General features: G+C 43.8%; 1 protein-coding gene across 20 annotated transcripts in view; it reads right to left on the bottom strand.

The window, feature by feature from the left end:
• LOC133494346 (receptor-type tyrosine-protein phosphatase delta) overlaps positions 1-19,686 on the bottom strand; it is a 238,634-nt gene that overhangs the window by 156,994 nt on the left and 61,954 nt on the right. For all 20 annotated transcript variants that reach the window (XM_061808077.1, XM_061808063.1, XM_061808078.1 and 17 more), the window contains one exon: positions 16,702-16,725. The gene's annotated coding sequence lies outside the window, so the exon portion shown is untranslated. The remainder of the gene's footprint in view (positions 1-16,701; positions 16,726-19,686) is intronic.

Below are 19,686 nucleotides of genomic sequence, written 5' to 3'. Positions count from 1 at the left end.
GCCACGAAGGAGAGGACAAGGGCGCTAGCGTCGAGCTAACGCGGCCAGCGGGGCTGTGTTTGGACTTCAGGGAAGAAAAAGGGACGAGGACCGTGAGGACGCCGGACAGAGGAAAAACCACCTTCACCTTTCTTCACTCCTGCCTTGGGAAGCACCGCAGTGACATTGGGGTTTGAATTTTGTTTGCTTGCCGGCATATTCATAATTGTTTGGGCCCTTAGCATGTGAGCCTGTGTGTACCTGTTAAATTGACTTTGTTTATTTGACCGTTGTGTATACATGCGCGATTTTTCCATCCTTTATTTTGTCATTAAAATGTTCACACTTTTTGTAACATAACCAGGTTTAATATTGGACTCTCTGCAAGACAGTTAAAAAAGTGGTGAGTTTATTTGGTAGCTTGATTATTTTATTAACGTATAAGGCGAAATATTATCTCAGAGACTTTTGATGCAGAATTAAATGCACAAGTAAAGAGTAAAATTATAACAGACATTTCGAGTAATTAACATTGAGTTAATTTATTAGTTCATACTTTGGAGTAAGAAAAGAACTCAGGTGGCCACCTCGTCGAAGTATTTGATACTAGAGAGGCGCTACAATACGTTTTAAAGTACTGTACACCACGCATCTAGCATGGACACAATCATGACCCCCCATGTTACATACAGAAAAAAGAATTCAGTTGTTAAATTCAACATAAATTTAGCATCTCGCCCACCTGACGAGTATTTACATTTTAAAACATTAATTCCGGAGCAACAACGTAGCAGGGCCCGCTAACCGGTTCGCCAATCTTGGGAAGAGAAAGCTAACGGATGCAGAATTTGAACTTCTAAACAACGGAACGGGCCAAGCTTTGTACAACACCCGCTTTTCTGTGTTTACTTCAAATATGTACAAATTGTCCACAAACCTCAGCGAGGCTGATATTTGTATTTTCATCCTACCCACATTCCCCACACATATTGAACCTGGGAACAGTCTCGGTGCAAAAAAAAATCAATAGCGCGGAGCTCCTTCCAGTCCCAAAATACATTAGCGCCGCTAACTACCGAGGAATAAGAACGTCTCCCTATCCCGCGTTTTATTTATCACCCTTTATCGGCCGCGCCCAGAACGTTAATCAGATGCTACAGTTTTATTAAGGGTCATCCATAAATCCAAACCGGGCGATGAAATCAAAATGGGGAAATGAAAAAGCACTTAAAATAGGAAAGGAATAAACACTGTGAGCACTTCATTTCGCTTCAGTGTTGTCACGAAAAAGCAGAAACGTGCTTTGGATTCATTTGAGACACAACTGCAAGTATTACATCTATTAAAAGAAACGCTTGTTCATAAAATATAAATACAGACGGATGATGCTAAATTGTGATAGTTGAGTTTTTGTCACTGTGCGGAGTGAGTGTGGCGGCCATGTGCAAGAATTTGGAAGACTGAAACTACGTAAATTGGGTCCAAAAACTGAGCCCACGACGCCACTTTGACCTGACGGCCCGGAATTCGGTCGGGCAATTCCAGTCATCCTCGAGCCGTCACCTTATCTTGGGTCCCGATGATCCTCGGAGCTAAATTGTCTGGGGATTCATGCCCCTGGTAGGGTCACCCACGGCAAACAGGTCCTAGGTGAGGGACCAGACAAAGTACGACTCCAAAACCCCTACGATGACTACGAAAGTTGGATCTTGGTTTCCCTTGCTGGGACACAGGTCACCGGGGCCCCCCTCTGGAGCCAGGTCTGGAGGTGGGGCTCGAAGGCGAGCGCCTGGTGGCCGGGCTCAGCACCTGTGAGAGGGGTCGGAGGGGGTCGGGTGCAATGTGAGCCGGGGGGGTGGCCAAAGGCGATCCGATCCCCGGCTCCAGAAACTAGCTCGAGGGACATGGAACGTCACCTCTTTGGCAGGGAAGGAGCCCGAGTTGGTGCGTGAGGTCGAGAAGTTCCAACTAGATATAGTTGGACTCGCCTCTACGCACCACTTGGGGTCTGGAACCACTTCTCTTGAGAGAGGTTCGACTCTGTTCCCCTCTGGTGTTGCCAACGGGGAGAGACGCCGAGCAGGTGTGGGTATACTTACTGCCCCCCAGCTCGGGGCCTATACGTTGGGGTTTACCCCAGTGGATGAGAGGGTCGTCCCCCCTCCGCCTGCAGGTATGGGGCCGGGTCCTGACTGTTGTTTGTGCTCATGCACCGAACACCAGTGCAGAGTACCCACCCTTTTCGGAGTCCACAAACACAATCCGAGAAATTCTTTCCGATTGCGTTAACTCCAGTAACGAGCCGGATGGGCGATTCTCATTGGTAAATATTTTTAGTTTTCATTTTAGTGTGAGCCAGACAGTCTAGTAACAACACACTTACGACACTATTCTAACAGCCCCCGGTCCTTAGGAGACTCCGAGGCGAACCCTAGTGACAGATATGCACAGATCCAATAATGCTTCCATTTCTTTCTTATGTGCAGCTTACATTTTTTTTATATCAATCAAGTGCTCTCAACAACTTTAAAGCTGCATTTCTACCACGATTGTGGTTTTGGTCTCCTCCCGTGGCCATCACACAGACGTGTACAGTGTGCGCTTGGCTTGTTAAGAGCTTTCCAGCTGCCTTTGAAGCGCCGAGTTGCGGCAAGCGCACATACGAGGAAACCGCCTCGCCTCGCCGTCCCCCCCATTAACTAATTGGCAGCATTGTGCGCCCAGCATGGGCCGAGGGGAAGGAAGTGAAAACAGTCGTCTTCAAAAGAACGCGAGACAAGCTGACAGTCCCCGTGTGTCTCCTTTCGCATTTGCGCTTTAATTTAGCGAGGACTTTCCTAAACGGCCAGTCGAAATGTGCACTTTTAGCGATAAAGTGACACGGCGGCGGAGCGCCGGAAGTTTTCCGGCAACTCCGCGATGACTTCTTGGAAGTCGACTCGCGTAAATTGAAAACTGGGGCGACCCGGGACGTCGAGATGTCAAATGACACCACGTACACTGAAAACCGCCGTTTTGTTGCAGAACAGCTTTGCCTGACCCCCTGAGCAGTTGTACCCCGGTAAAAAAAAAAAAAAAAAAACGAGATTCAGTTGGCTGCAATTCGACGTCTTGCTGTCTTAAAAAAACACGTGACTAAGAACGCGTAAGTGGATTGAAGCGACGGCCTCATAGTTCTAAGGACATGGGTTCAATCCCGGTGTGATGGTCTTAGGGCTAGGATATAGGATATGTTAGCTCCCTCGATGTAGAAGCAGGGGAACTATGAGAGGGGGGAATTTCCCAGTAAGTGTCATGGCCCTGCCGGCTCCCTGTCCCGGCCGTACCGGTCCCCGAGGCGGCAATCGGCGGAGGCGCACCCCTCGTCTCAAGTAATTACGTCGCAGTTATATAGAACTACACGTCTGGTCTGGTCTTTGCCAGATCGTTCCTACATGCCTCGTTCCCGCACCTCCGTAATCCCGTTCCTGATCTCCCGTGTACCGACTCCTGCCTGCCCACTGACCTGCCCCCTACGCCTGACGGTCTTGTTACTGCTGCTTCCGTTGACCGCCTGCCTGATCCCCAACACTGGACCGAATAAACACTTTTCCCAAACTGCCTCTGCGTCTCCCGAGTCGTGCATTTGGGTCCAACCCCGTGTTCTGGTCGCGACAGTAAGTGTCTGTTACGTACCCAGAGATCCCCTGTAAGTAACGCATCCGCATTAATCACAAGGAACTTTTCAGCACGGGGGAGCGCTCAGACCGTCACACCAGCGTCACCTGCATGGAGTTTGCATGTTCTCTGCATGCCTGCGTGGCTCTAAATTGCCCCTAGGTTTGATTGTGAGAGTTTCGATGTGCCCTGTGATTGGCTGGCAACCGGTTCAGGCTGTACCCCGCCCCCAGCCCGTTGACCGCTGAGATAGGCTCCAGCGCTCCCTGCGACCCTCGTGAGGATAAGCGGCGAAGAAAATGGATGGACGGAAGAAGGGCGGGGTTACTTCAGGTCAGAACTCAACACCCAGTCAATCCAGTTACGCTTTCTTACTCAAGTCACGTCACATACTAAGAGCGGTTCTGACCTGAAGTAACCCCGCCTTTCTTTAACGCTGACGTTCGACGGCGAATTTCAGACAGCGAATAGCAGCCAGTTGAATCTCAGAATATGGCGTTTGAATTTTAATTCCCGTGTTTGAGGCTTTTGTCGTTTGCGGCGAGAATCCCGCAACATTTAACGGCCGAGGACGCGATCGAGTCAGAGGAACTCATCATCATCCTTCTCGATTTTACTGATGACATAAAGTGACGTCTCTTTCTGTCGTTTAAATCTTTGTTTCCCTTTGTGCCTTTTTTTTTTTTTTTCCCCAAACACATGCTGAGCACATCCTCCGGCGGATTCCGATCATCAGAGAGAAAATGCTGACTCATCTCATCCTTAAATGTATTCATGTTCAATAAAAGCTATTCATCAGCTTAAACCAGCCGGGAAGTTCAAACTAAATGCGAACCACCTGGGAGGAAAGCGCAGTTGATGGGAGGACAGCGTTTGCTCAGCGGTGAGGATGGAGGGAAGTGTGCGCGCGTCGACGTCAGCTCTTGGTAGATCATCGCGAATCTGGGCGCAGAGTCGAGATACTCCACCGTTTTGGCGTACCACAACACCAGTTTTGCCCCATGGTGAGAAGTGAAGTCCCGCTCCGAGCGCACGCCGAGTTTCAAATTTCCCCTCGAATAGAACTGTGAACGCAGCGCGGCAAATGAGATTCTTTGTAACTACAAATCGATAACGGTACGGGAAATCGAGGCTCACGGCGTATGAGACCTCCACTCCAGTCGCCGGTGATCATGATTCTGTTCACCCCAATTTTGGAATTTTGGTCGCAATCTCACATGGTCTTGCGTAATCTGGCATAGTCGGAGCCCTAACGAGCCGCGTTGCGAGGCAGCCGGATCTGATATGTGCCGATTTATTCGCTCTCTCTTTCTCTCTCACACGCTCAACGCTGCCTTTTTGCCTGTAGGCTGCAGCTGCAGATGGTTGCGTGCTGGGGTGGCGGCGAGGCGGCCTTCTCGGACGGTCTCCGGAGGAACCGCGAGCCGAGGCGGCGACTCGGAACATCGCGTGTCAAAACTGTCTCCATTTTTTTGACTAGTATTGAGGAGGTTGCTCTCCAAACGCCGCAAAGTAAACTACGAAAACTCCCATCGCTTGGATTTCTGTTCCTTTAATGTAATATGTGTGTGTGTGTGTGTGTGTGTATTTGCAGATAAATGGCACAACATAAGCATCAATTATCCCAGTAAACAAGTTTGGTCATGTAGAACATTCAATTATGTATTAAACATTAATAGCTGGGGCGTAATTCACCCATCCATTAGATCGTGTTAAACATGGACACTCAATCTTCTTAATAGGGCGTGAGTGACTTGGGAGCTACCCCCCCACCCCCCCAAGCATGAATTTAATCAGGGAATAATAATGGTGTGATCGGGTGGCAGTTTATTCCACAGAGGCCTTGAATCATGCTACTAATGGGCAGCAAATGTAATTGAGGAAAGCAAAGGCGACCGGTAAAATCAAAAGTACATCCGTGAATTGTACAGAGCAACGCTCCTGGAGACAAAAAGTATCGAGCGGGCAATCGTACATCTACAAGAACTGAGGACCTGCCTGCGTTTACTGTATCTCTAACTAAAACTAACTCAAACTGATGTCGCAAATAATTACACAGGGCATGGGGGGGGGGGGGGGAACCACAGCATTACTGAAGCGAAAAACTTCAGGTGTACACAGCTATGTTTTGCTTAACCTAATATAGAAATACTAAAGCATATGTTACAATATCGGTGTAAAACAGAACAAATGAACAGTATTAGGAACTTGCTACTGACTACATTATGCACTAACTGGGCATGAAAAGAAATAAACTAAATGCTCAACATGACTCCGACGACTCAACACAATTTCAATACATACAAATGATCCTGTATGTTTTTTTTTTTTTGTTTGTTTGTTTGTTTCTTCACGAGGGGAAAAATGTATTGTGCTGGTTTTCACATTCCAATGTCCCTTTAGGGCCCAGGTGTCAAACTCAAGGCCCGGGGGCCAGATGTGGCCCGCTGCAAGATATTATGTGGCCCGCGAAGGCAAATCACGTCTATCAACTTCTGAGATTGTTGTTCAAAAATTTCAAATTGTTGACACATTGCGAGCATTTTTGTCAATACTTTAGAAGAAAAAAAAATACATTGCCCTTGAGTTCTGATTCCAAAACGAATTCATAAATTTCATGTGTAAATATGATGAGGGTGTTCAAGATTTTTTATGGTTTCACAGTCATAACGGCCTGTAACAAAAAATGAGTTTCACACCCTCCGTACACCGCAGGACTAAAAAAAAAAAAAAAAAAAAAATCACAATGTCCCCCTGACAAAATCATATAGCACTAGTTATGAATGACTATTATAGAGCAACAACAGAAGTGTAGGCAGCCTAATAATAATTGGAAATAAAACTAAATACAGTAAACACGGGCAGAAGCAATCGTCGCTTGCATTCCCCCAAAACAGGACACAATTATGGTGCAATTCCCAGCATTCCGCCACATTATTAGCTCAGTTGGCGGCCTCTCGACTCCTCGCAAAGCCCCCACGAGGTGTCGGGGTCGAGCTCGCGCAAGCCTGGGCGGCGCGCCGTTCCGCGAGCCGAGCTCTGGCGCCAGAAATAACGAGGGGCGGGGGGCTGAATTAATTGGAGATTACCGTTTATTCGCAGCCTTATTGTTAAAGGGGTGTATTAGTAAAGGGAACATAATTAAGCCTTTACAACTGCATTATAGAAAATGAGTTTTTGCACAAAGCCTTTTTTTGGAAACATTTTGCGCGGAAACAGAACAAAAGCATCCGACAATCGAGTTTACTGCTAATGACTTCCGTGGGTACAAACGAAGTCCGCGTCGCGCGTGACGTCTGTCGTTATATAAAAGCTGCGTTGGGACATGCCGTCGCGTGAGCTCATCGCTACACCCCGGCCACGGGTGTCAAACCGAAGGCCCGTGGCCCAGATCCGGCCGGCCACGTCGCCATGTGGCCCCACAACAAAAGCAAATCAGAGTCCTTCGTGTTCCTTGCTAAATACATGTGAGCTTAAAATAGGTCAGTTGAGCAACCCGCAATGTTTGGAAAATTCAACCCCGGAAGCCCGGAGCTACGCAAAATTTGATAACTGATAACTTCTGGCTTGAAAACTCTCCTCTAAATCTCAAGATGTATGGATGCAATAATTCATGCAACTCCCAACGATAACACCCGCCCTCATTTATTACACTCTCGGGTCTAATTTGGACATTAAAATGCGAATCCTCCAGTCACGGAAGACGCGACTTTTTTTGGTTGAGTGCCGGAATATTATTTGTCGGCATAGGCGGTCCCGAATCTCCATATGTCGGCATCCCGTCATAAGTCGGGTGCATGGCATTGAGGTCACGCCACTAAATCAAAAGAGTTGGTGATGAAACAAGTTGGGGCTGCGCACAAAAAAAAAAAAAAAAAAAAAAAATCGAAACCCAAACCAATAACTCAGTGAACCACCCGCTTTACATTTTTCAAATCCCCGCATTAATATCTTCAGATGTTGTTCCCGGAAGCGTGCGGTCCTCACACCTTTTTGACTACTGCGTCTTTCGCGGTGGCAAGCGACAGAAAACCGTCCGCACAAAAGGTGTCAAATATACCAGAACTTTTCTTCGCCAACTTCTTTCACACCTTTATTGATATATTTAAATTTGGACTGGCGGATGACACCCCTCGAAACTGCGATGAACACCAATTAACAACCTTTCAGCTTGAGGAAAGTGCGAGTCTCTTGCCTCTTTGCACGTCGCATCCCCCAAGTAGCTTTGGTGAAGGCGAAGTTGACCCCCCCCCTCCCCCCTCCGCCCCCCTTTTCCATAAAATTGCGATTTCTCCCACCCCCTCCGCAAGCACAAACCTCCTGTTTACCCCTGCTGTCTTCCTCGCCGGGTTTACGAAAATAAGCTTACGGCGAATCCTGCTTCGCTGAACATTTTTATCCCGAGCTTTCACTTGGACTTGTAAAAATCCTGACAAAGCTCTGAAGAAACCATGAAAAAAAAAAAAAAAAAAAAAATTCCAAACCTCCTAGGAACCACCCAGGAATCACACGGTATTGAAAAACAACAACATCACCTTAACTTTGCCTTAGCTTACCGATATACGATGAAAAACGTCATCGTTTTGCTAATGGTTAACATCGTTTTAGAAGCAATGGACATTTCAACACAAAAGAGGGGGCAACACATGTAGAGATCATATCAACCCTCACAGGCATATCCATCCATCCACTTTCTGAGCCGCTTAGCCTCACAAGGGTCGCCAAGTGCTGGAACCGATCCCAGCTGTCATTGGGCAGGAGGCGGGGTAAACCCCAAACTGGTTGCGAGCCAATCGCGGCGCAGACAGAGACAGAAAACAATCACATCATTTAGAGTGTCCAATTAATGCGTGTTTTTGGGATGCGGGAGAAAACCCGAGTGCCCGGAGGAAACCCACACAGGCACGGGGAGAACAAGTGGCCGGGATAGAACCCGGGTCCTCGCTCTAACCAGTTGCGCTAGTAGGCTACTTTCCGCATGTAATCTCGACCAGCCATTCAGCGTCAACAAAGCTTCATTCGTGCCATTTTTCGGGGCTAACTATCAAAACCATCACCACCAGTTCATTTACCATCAACAAATCACCGTTAGCGTCCTCGCTACCTCGCCTCTTGCAATCGAGTGAGCGGTGCCAGTGCAGCAGATGGGCCGACCGACCACCCGGCGAACTCTGACACGCAACCTTCCAAGAACCGAAGCCGTGGACGCCGTCCAATTTTCACCTTCAGCCTCCTCAAACCGTCGGCCGAAAGCTAGCCAAGACTGTCAGACCAATTCAAGCCAGATATTGTTTTAAACGAGATTGCGCTGCTCAAAGATGATCTCAGAATTTCCATTCTGCTAGCGCTAACAACCAAACAGGACACACACACACAGTCGCTATTCATAGCACTCGAAAAAAATCAACTATACATCTATTGTTTCAATAAATTCATTACTTAGATGCTTCCCAATTTCTTTTGTAGATAAACCAATCCGCACAAACGATGGGTTGTTTTCACGGACGTCACATTTTTTGCCGAACCACTGCGCGCCGCCATTTAACCTCTCTACCGAACCAGTGCGGAAGTCGACGGAATACTCTCGATTCCTGTTTGTGTTTTATGTATTTTATGCATTTCATAGTCAGTCTGGGCTTGACGCGCTGTCAGTCGCGTCTTCAATAAATGCAGTTCGAAACATATTTTCGTCCACCTTGCCTATGTATGAGTAACGGGAGCTCGGGGATCGAAAATGGCCGCCGTTCGAGGCTGCCCAACGGGTGACGTCACGTGAAAGCAACCCATAGTTAAGAGCTAAAAGGGACAATGTTGTTGTTGTTGTTTTTTTTTTTAAATTTCTTTCATTTTTTTGTTTCGCTAAATGCTAACAGATTTTTAGAACTTTAAGTCGTGCTTCTCTCCATCTATCTGAGGATTTCTGGATCGAAAACGGGGTCTTCTACCAAGAGTCTTTAGAAAAAGCTGTACCGATGTATTGTTCCCAACAGTAGGAGACACTATTACAGTACTCAAATGTCATATACTCTTTGTCCTTTGTGTAGAATGGCTAACATTAGCGCTATACCTGTGAGCTAAGGAAGGTACGATGAATTCTACTGGGCAGGAGACGCCCACAGCAAAGAGGCGAGGACTGCAGTATTTTGAATTCAGGTAGGATTCAGAATGAGTCCAGAATGAACAGTATATAGGTCATTTTTTAGACAATTTGCTCAATAATGCTAACGACAGAGGAATTTTTTTTGTAGCTTTTGGAGCTACTGCACGTATTTACTGTTTTTACGACGGACAAGCGTGTAATGGGTTTAACCATTAGTCAGGGTCATTTATGTACTTGTCTTGGCAGGGTTTCAAGGGCAACACGTAAATCGCGCCACTTTTATGAAGCTGTTCTTGTCTTTACCGCTCTGTGAACAAGCAATCGCGTGAGCGTGAATGCCGAATATTGGGTTCACAGGGTGAACGTGCAATCTCCACACAGGGGTGGCCCGATTTGCACCCGGGTCCTCGGAACTGTGAGGTAGATGCACTTCATCCTAGCGGAGACTCTTCTGTCGCATAGAACACCAGACACCTTCCGCCAACTGTTCCACCCCGCTTGGGCCAGTTTCTTCACTTCTTTACCGCACTCTTCATACCCCAAGTATTTGAAGTCCTCCACCCTCGCCATCTCTTCTCCCTGGAGCTTCACTCTTCCTCCTCCTCTGCCCCTCACATTTTACTTCGGCTAATCTTCATTCCTCTCCTTTCCAGTGCGTGCCTCCATCTTTCAAATTGTTCTTCCGTCTGCTCTCTGCTTTCACCGCAGATCACAAAATCATCTGCGAGCATCATAGTCCAAGGGGATTCCAGTCTAACCTCATCTGCCAGTCTATCAATTACGACCGCAAACAGGAAGGGGCTCAGAGCGGATCCCTGATGCAGTCCCACCTCCACCTTAAATTCTCCTGACACAGCAAGAATACACCTCATCGCTGTTCTGCTACCCTCATACACGTCCTGTACTATTCGACCATATTTGTCCGCCACACCAGACTTGCGCATGCAGTACCACACTTCCTCTCATGGTACTCTGTCATAAACTTTCTCTCAGTCTACAAGGACACCATGTAGCTCCTTCTGACCTTCTCTGTTCCTCGCAGATACTTAGTTCTGTCCTGAGTCTAGCCCACAACTAATTCGCTGAAAGGTTCTAGTTACTTATATTCATCACATATTCTGCAGTCTTTTCTGCAAACAGGAAGGGGCTCAGAGCGGATCCCTGATGCAGTCCCACCTCCACCTTAAATTCTCCGGCACACCTCACCGCTGTTCTGTTGCCCTCATACATGCCCAGTACTATTCTACCATATTTCTCCGCCACACCGGACTTGCACATGCAGTACCACAGTTCCTTTCTTGGTACTCTGTCATAGGCTTTCTCTCGGTCTACAAAGTAGACATACACAATGTACTGTACCTTGTTTTCTAAAACGCACCACAGTATTGGCTTGTCACAAGGGCAGTACTCTCAAATATCCATCTTGGGCCACTTAATACAGTGTAACGTGAACACATTGTCACACTTTAATAAGTGTCAAGTTGTAGTATCCGCCTGCGGAAATGTTATCACAAAAATATGACAAGCTGTATCGAGCGCTCTTTTTTTTTTTTAATGGCTGCTCAGCCTATTATGTCACTTTCATAGCACCAAAGCCTGAGAGCAAAACAGAAAATGGGATTGTTTTGAAGTCCGGCTAATTAGCGCCGCTTATTAGAGATCGGAAACGAGGGGGAAGAGGCGCGCCTGAAGGGGTTCGGGCGGGACGAGAGCGGCGGCGCGTGCGCTTAAAAGAGACGGCGCCGCTTCAAAACAAAACGAAATGTCAAATTCAACAAAATGGTGGCGATAATGACATCCTGTTCACGCTTTGCTTTGAAAGGAGTGGGCTCCCTCTAGTGGGATGGTGAGGAAGCGCCGAGTCAAATTTTTCCGAGCTAATCAAAATCGCTAATCAAATTAATTAAAAAAAGTTGTGAATTTAATCGTTTGGAGACCTCGTGGACCTTAGCTGTCCCAAATTCTAAGAACTTCAGTCTCTCGGTAAACATTCTCTAATCTCAGTGAAAGCATTTGGATTAGCTCGTAAATATTTTTGACTCAAGGAATGGAAATTAAAATATATATTTTATTACAATCATTGAAATAAACTGATTCATCAGTTATACAAATATAATCATTAACCCTTGCAACCCTTTCTCTGCGGGATGTTACTGTGCCTTAAACTATTTTGAAATCCAACACGGTACAATATCATATTTGCATTCAATATCTTTACATTCAAACGGTTTTGATAACGTTTTGATTTAATTTGTGTGCAATTTATTTTATTTTTTCAAATTTCTATTTTAATGTAAAACTACCCCGTGTTCAGCGGGGGGTCATGCTATGAACCATCCCCGCAATAGACGAAATCCCCAAAGTATTGACCATATTTGTATTTATTTATACTTTTCTCAAAGCTTCCAGATTCTTATTAATCTTTCCAACACTTCTATTAACCTTTATATACCTTTAAAAAGCTGTTCCACATCCTCTTAAAAGTTTTAAACACTTCAACATACAGTAAAGGCACCGAGCACTGTACGCTATGTAAATTTTATTCCTTGTACAACATTTTTATTTCCATTTTTCTTGGAATTCTTTGATTTTACCCCCCACCCAAAAAAAAAAGATGAGAATTCTGCAATGTGGGGAATCTATCCGCAATATGTGAACAGCGACAGAGCGATGGAACACTATCCAGTTTTTTGTTTGTTTTGTTTTATTGCGCAGTGGTCATTTTCAAACCGTGCATGATGTTACAGTGGCTTTATTTTTCGGCTGGGGGGGGGGGGGGGGCTTTAAATCTAAAGATGGCATTTCTACAAACGTTTCATTCCTCAACCGGCACCTTTACCCAGATCGGCACGAAACGAGAAACCGGAAACGGTGGGCTAATAATAGTGTGCGTGGGCAAGCGCGTTGGAAGCGGAAAATGCCTCTCACGGAGACCCAGCGCGCTCGCCTCAAAGTGCGCCGTTGTCCTGTGAAGTGAGCATCTGACGCTTGGCTTCACAAGGGTCCGGCACGGAGAGGACACCTCAATGTGCCTCCGCCATATGCCGTGCTCCCCCGGGGTGAGAGCGAAGGGGTGGGGGGGGGGGAGTACTTAAGCGCTTTTTTATGAGTAGATGGGAAATGTTATTTCCCTTTCAGCCACGACATTAAAAAAAAAAAAATGTAAAATAACCCTAAGCGGCTTGAAGGGATCGCCTGTCGTCGCGTAAAAATGACATGCTTAACATTTCAAGTACCCTTGAATGTATTCCAAACATGTCTGGCAAAGTTAGAGACCCCAAAGCTACGAAACCTACATTTTCATGACGAATCTGTTCCAGGGAATCTGACGAAAATTGAATCGGTACGAAATCCAAAGCAATATTTCCCTGAGGAAATGATGCAAATCCTACTAATGCGTTCCAACACATTTTTATAAAGAATAACTATAGCTTTACACCCAAAAACACCAGGTACCGAAGAACTGTATACAGTGAGGAGTGGAGACGGCGATCAATTTTCAAAGTACTTTTTTTTTGAATTTCATAGTTTCTCACCTTGGTCCACACAACAAACCTCCTGCTCTGCTCGGCAGCATGCAGTCAAAAATCAGGCCTTCAAAATAAGTATAATATCAGTTGAAGACCTGACATCTGACTTATTACACAGATGTTGCCTGAGCGTTGCAGAGAAGACCAGGTGGGTTACTGCATTGAAATTTTTTTGAGGATGTAGCGCTAAGCTAACGACCCCCTTAAAGCCCGGACGCTCGATTAAAGACCACTGCTAAAAGACAACAAGCGTTAGCAACAGCTAATAAAATAGAGCCATCGTATTCTAATGGCCATTTTTCTGCATTTTTTTTTCCAGGGCCCAGATGGGGACTTGAAAGGCTCGTTAATGAATTTCAAAAAATAAATAAATAAAAAGCTGAATAAATCATCGCCCATCTTTCCTCTCCTGAGCAGTACAAAGCGCGGCGTCTACTTTTAGACTTCAAGCGGTAGAATGCGATTTGCTTAACGGCGTAAACCAGCGACTGCTCCCCTTGCGCTCGCCCGGCTCCTATCTGAGTACTGAGCTGTCAGGGAAAAACAAAAAAAAACACAATAAGTGCACCTCTTTTTAGATATGATATGTAAATATATATATATATGTGTGTGTGTGTGTGTGTGTGTGTGTATACACGTCAGACTTAAGTACAGAACCCTCGGAAAGTGTCAAATGAGGAAATGTTACAGTCCACAAACATCGGGGGCCCACTAGATGAAAGTAGGCCACCATTTTGGCGTGGGCATTATCACCACCAACAGGAGTGGAGTGGAACTACATTCAATGCGCAACTTTTCAGTCAGGCATGTTTGGGACCTTTGTAAATCAAGTGAACGAAGAGAAACTAAAGCAGGCGGAGAAAAAAAAGAGGAATGTTCGAGTACAATCGCATCGTCGCACTGTAATATCACCACCTAGAGGTCTGGAGTGGAGCTGCACTGCCTGTGCAATCATGATTTTTTTATTTTTCTTCTGTGTGTGATTGCGAAGCATTGTTTGGAAGAGCCAAACAAGGAATGTTACAGTCCGCTCACATCAGGGGTATTTCGTCGCTGTGTGGGAAAAAAGTACCGTTTGATTTCCTTTTAATGCGGATTACTGCCACCTCATGGACTTGAGTGGAATTTTTTACCTGTAAAAATCTGGATTTTTTTTTTTTTAGGTTCGGACCCAGTTAAAAAGACCTATGAGGGGGTGTTGCATTCCCCTAGCACTGTGGTCATGCCAAATCGCTGGGAAAAAAAAAGGCCCATAACCTTAAAGTGAGAATTATTGCCACCTACAGGTTGGGACTAGTGTTACCAGTGCATCTTGTCTGTGTTTTTCTCATTTGTTTAAGTTTGGAACCTCTGGAGGTTTGGAAAAAACAGGAGCAAGTCTTTTTTTTTTTTTTTTTGCACCGGGACCGTTTTGAGCCCACCACCTCGTAATGCGCATTACCGCCACCTACAGGATCGGAGTGGATTTAGCTTGCTACCCCCCTCCCGTCCTCCTGTCAAGACGGATATGTTTGGCCTTGGTGGAGGTAGGTCTCCTTAGCGCCCGCTGGAATACACCGAGGATTGTTGACCTTGCAAGTATACTTCGCCTGATTGTCGTATGTTTCATGTCTTAATGGACACGGCGGACATGAACCTGCAACGCTTTTCTCTCTCTCTCTCTCTCTCTCTCTCTCTCTCTCACAGATGTTTGACAGATCGCTCTCTCTCCCGCTAGGCTCACAGTAAACGTCCATCTGGCGGCCTCCCATGGGCACTTATTATTCTCAGCCAGCCAGCCAGGGCTTCTCCCTTTTCCCGAGCAGTCAAGTCAGTCAAAGTCGAGCCCGAGCAGCTCTACAACCACCTCGCCCCCCCCTGAAAAAGAAAAGTTCCAAGCAAAGGTGTGCCAATCCCTCGTTTGTTCATCGTTCATAGGCCGAGATGATTGATTGGCCAGTCCTGTCCCCTCTGCGGGCGGCCCTATGAGATGCTGCTGTCCTGCCTGGTCCTGTCCTCTCCTGTCCTGACCCGGACTCAATGACAATCGGATACACTCATCCTCCGTTATATCTCCTCTCGCAATATTTTGACAAGAGGACAAAGCTCCAAACAAATTGTTCAGTTTGCATTGTTTCTTTAAAGCTCGGTGTAAATCCATTCGCAAACCTAATTTACATTTTCATATCTATATATATATATATATATATATATTTTGCTAAGAAAATTGTAAAAACAGAAAACGAGTAGAAAATGATTTTCTCGGAATAATGGGCAAAATGATAAAATTTTGTAATCAATTTATTTATTTACAAAGGAATGATTATATGTTTTAAATACTATTTCAATCAAACAGTCAAGATTTTTGGGTAAAATTAAATTGCATTGTTAGCGACAAAATGCGTATATTTAAAATTTTTCCTTTCTAATTTTACAAGACTACAATGAATAGAATAATTTACATTTTCATATAGATGTATATTTTTTTTGGTAAGAAAGGAATACAACTATTTTTAAAAGTAAAATTGTAAGAACGGAAAATGGGTACAAAAGTATTTTCTCAGATTAATGGGCAAAATGATGAAACAAATTAGCTATTTTTTACAAAGGAATGATGATATGTTTTAAATACTATTTCAATCAAACAGTCGAGATTTTTGGGCAAAATTAAATTGCATTGTTAGCGACAAAATGTGGACATTTAAAGTTTTTCTTTTCTAATTTTACTACAATATTTTACAAGACTACAATGAATAGAATAATTTACATTTTCATACACACACATATATATATATATATATATATATATATATATATATATATATATATATATATAGTGAAGAAAGGAATACAACTATTTTTAAAAGGAAAATTGTAAAAACGAAAAATGGGTACAAAACTATTTTCTCAGATTAATGGGCAAAATGATGAAACAAATTATTTTTTACAAAGGAATGATGATATGTTTTAAATACTATTTCAATCAAACAGTCGAGATTTTTGGGCAAAATTAAATTGCATCGTTAGCGACAAAATGTGTACATTTAAAATTTTTCTTTTCTAATTTTACTACAATATTTCACAAGACTACAATGAATAGAAGAGTCCATTTAGTGTTTTTTTTCTGTTTTTCAGAGTACAGTTATAAGCAAAAGTTGGCATTTTCTCAGGTTATTATTTTCTTATTTAGAGCAAAAAAAAAAAAAAAAAAAAAAGGGATCAATTTGCCCCTGGACACTTGTCGCAACATTATGGGCTAAGTGGTGCTCATTTGAATGCAATTGAAATTGCGACGCGCGTCGCCATGTCGACCGCACTCGGAGCGCCGCGACCCCGCCACATCTGTAGCTTCTTCCATATTTATGCACAGACTCCCAAAGACGCATGACAAGCGGCCCAGACCAACACACACACACGCGCACTGATGAGTACTATGAAAAATGAAATGCCTCTTACCTGGTGCGCGATAGTCGCTCACATCTGCAGAGAAAGAGAGAAAAGAAATGTCAGCAAGTTGCACGTAAAGAAAACTTCCACGTGAAAAATGACGGTGTCCCACTATTGTGCACGCTCGCTGGTTAAGAATAACCCCTTTCAACTTGCCGGCTGTATCATTTATTAATAGAGAGGACATGAAACATCTTCCGTGGCGTCTCCCGAGATACAAAGTTTGCACAACTTGCATTAATATTTGCCAAGTTATTGGAGGAGGACGCTCGTTTATTTCAAACAAGTCGTTCGTGCTTTAATACAGATGCGTCCAAGGACCAAAAGTGGTACCGCGCCCCACGTAGCACGGCGCTGAGTCACCACGTCATGAGAACACTCAGTACTCCTACATTTTAATATAAAAATGAAGGACAAAAACAGACACAATTACAGGAATGGCAGACTTCAGTCAAATTATTATTGGAAATAAGAGCAAATACATAGCTTTTTTTAATAAAAAAAAAATACATGAAATTATTTGTACGAATTCAAGATTTTCCCAAGGAAATGTCAAAATTTTTCATCTGTTTTTTTTTTTTTATTGGAATGTGAAAGGGCAAAATTTGGCGAATGTTGTTTTGAACTGGCGTGAAATAATTAATATACGAATACAAATGTGATCATGGGAATAGAATTGGAGTTTTTTTCGATATGTTATTCTTTCAGATGGAAATAGTATTAGTCAAATTGATTGTTATTTATTTTATTAACTATCATTCATTATTTATTTTATTTATTTTTTATTCCAGCTTTTCCAAAAAAAAAAATTGTATATAATACATAAATAAATAGTAAATAATACAGCTGGGTCATGTCATGGAATGCTAATGACATTAAGATGATCTCCGTTTTCAAATGGAAGTTTCATAAAATACATTTTGGGGCTCAGCTGGTAAAGCATTGGCCTCACAGTTCCGAGGACCCGGGTACGATCCCGGGCCCGCCTGTGTGGAGCTTGCATGTTCTTCCCGCGCCTGTGTGGGTTTTACCACAATGACATTCATTTGCATTTTTGCCTTCAGGGTTCCAAAACCGAGGTGGGGGGGGTGGGGGGGGGGGGTGGCTGATTACAATATCAGTTCAGGGCGTGCAAACATATCTATTTTTCAGATGAGTAAAAAGGGGACAGCGAGCTTGAGGGAAGTTGACTCCTCGCTCATTACCGTTGAGCTTGGACACACACCCCCTTGCTAGCGGGTGTAACGGGACTAAAAACACAGCCCGGGTCAGCCCGGGCCCTTGAAGCTCAGCGGCGGGGAAAATTGGACCCGAGGGAGGTCGGCAGCAGGGACTTCAAGAGGCACCTGAGCTTTCTGGAAGACCACCGTGAAGGGCTAAGAGCTGACAAAAATAGTCCTAATAAATGGCAGCAAAATTATAAGCACAACACACAGGAAATAACTTCCTTTTTTTTAATTTTTTTTGCAGGAATTTTAAAAAAGTAAATCAGGTAAAATAAGGAAAATGTTTTAAGTAATTTTTTTTATTTAAAAAAATACCTGGAATTACAAAAATGTCATTTGAATGTGAGCTAGTTAACTTTAAAATCAGAGTAGAATTATGAAGAATAAGATCAATTTCCGAGAATACATTTGTAAAAATAAAGTGAAAAATGTTTAAAATGTTAGCAAGTAATTACAACAATTTCATTTTCTTGTTTATCTTGTAATCTCTTAAAATGAGAATACAATCAAAAGTAAAGGGTTCAAGCTTTAATTTTGGAAGATTATTATTATTATTATTTTTTATAAATGTCGGAAAACTTTTTATTTTAGCAATTTAATTTAATAAAAAAAATGTAAAAGACTTTTGTTGTTGTTGCAAAATACTTGAAATTCTGGAATTTGAAGTGACCAAATAAAAGGAAAATTATGAAGAAAATGTTAAAAAAAAATTGTAAGGTAGGAACACTTTTTAATTTTCACATCTAATTATCAAAATTTTCCTCTTCCATTTTTTTTCCCAAGAATATCTTCAAGGTACCAGAAATGATATGATCCATGCGGAAGTTTACCTTGAATGTATAAAATATCTTATATTTATATGTATTTTTTAGGCGGATGGATAAAAGTATAATCATGAGGAAAAAAGGTTGTAAATATACATGGATTAAAGTCACTAAAAATGTATCCTGTTTATCAGTTTCTGCAAAGACCACCGATGCGACGTAGAATTTCCAAACTGAAAAAAAAAAATCCCTCGTTGTGAAACTTTCGCTCACCTAACGTTAGCGGGGTACGGTTGCCCAGCTTCATCCGCCGCGCCGGAACCGCTCGGAGAAAAGTTCTCCAGCCCGCAAGTTTATTGATTGGGGGTGAATTTGGAAACGTCGGCCAATCAAGCCAAGTGGAGGTGGGCTTAAGAAGCCAAAGTGGATTAAAGCAGCGAGACGACGGGAGGAGGAAACTCTCACGGGAGAATGCGAAGCGCTGGTGCCTCCGAAAAAAAAAAAAAAAAACTCAAGAAGATGGAAGCACAAGACTTTTTTTCTTCTTCTATTTTTACCCTCTATCGCCCTCCTGTTTTAAGCAGATAAGCCCCTTCCAAGGGTCTTAGTTATGCCGTGCGGAACCTGCAGCAATGCCGGCATAGAAGCGTTTGACAAGGCGATGAAAGGCTGCGGAGTCCATTCCTCGCCTTGTCTTTTCTATATTGACAAGGGGGATCTAGGGAGGTTTAAAGTGGCCAGTGCTACAGGGAAAGGTTCAATGTTATAGCCTAGTACTTACATTTGGCCAGTAAGGAGTCCGGAAAGAAAAAAAACTGAAATCAAATCAAACACAGCTTGGTGTGTTAGCTTGTAGCGGTTAACGGCTAGCAAAGAAACGGAAACGGAGATTGTTGGAGTGCAGAAAAGGAATGATTGATTTCATGCATCACTGTATAAGATACTTCAAAATCTGCCGAGGGTGGGGGGGTGGGGGAAAAAAAAATCCCCTAAATATTTGGACA

The sequence above is a fragment of the Syngnathoides biaculeatus genome, chromosome 21, assembly GCF_019802595.1.
Source record: "Syngnathoides biaculeatus isolate LvHL_M chromosome 21, ASM1980259v1, whole genome shotgun sequence".
Classification (NCBI taxonomy): Eukaryota; Metazoa; Chordata; class Actinopteri; order Syngnathiformes; family Syngnathidae; genus Syngnathoides; species Syngnathoides biaculeatus.
This window is presented reverse-complemented; position numbering and strand designations above follow the sequence as displayed.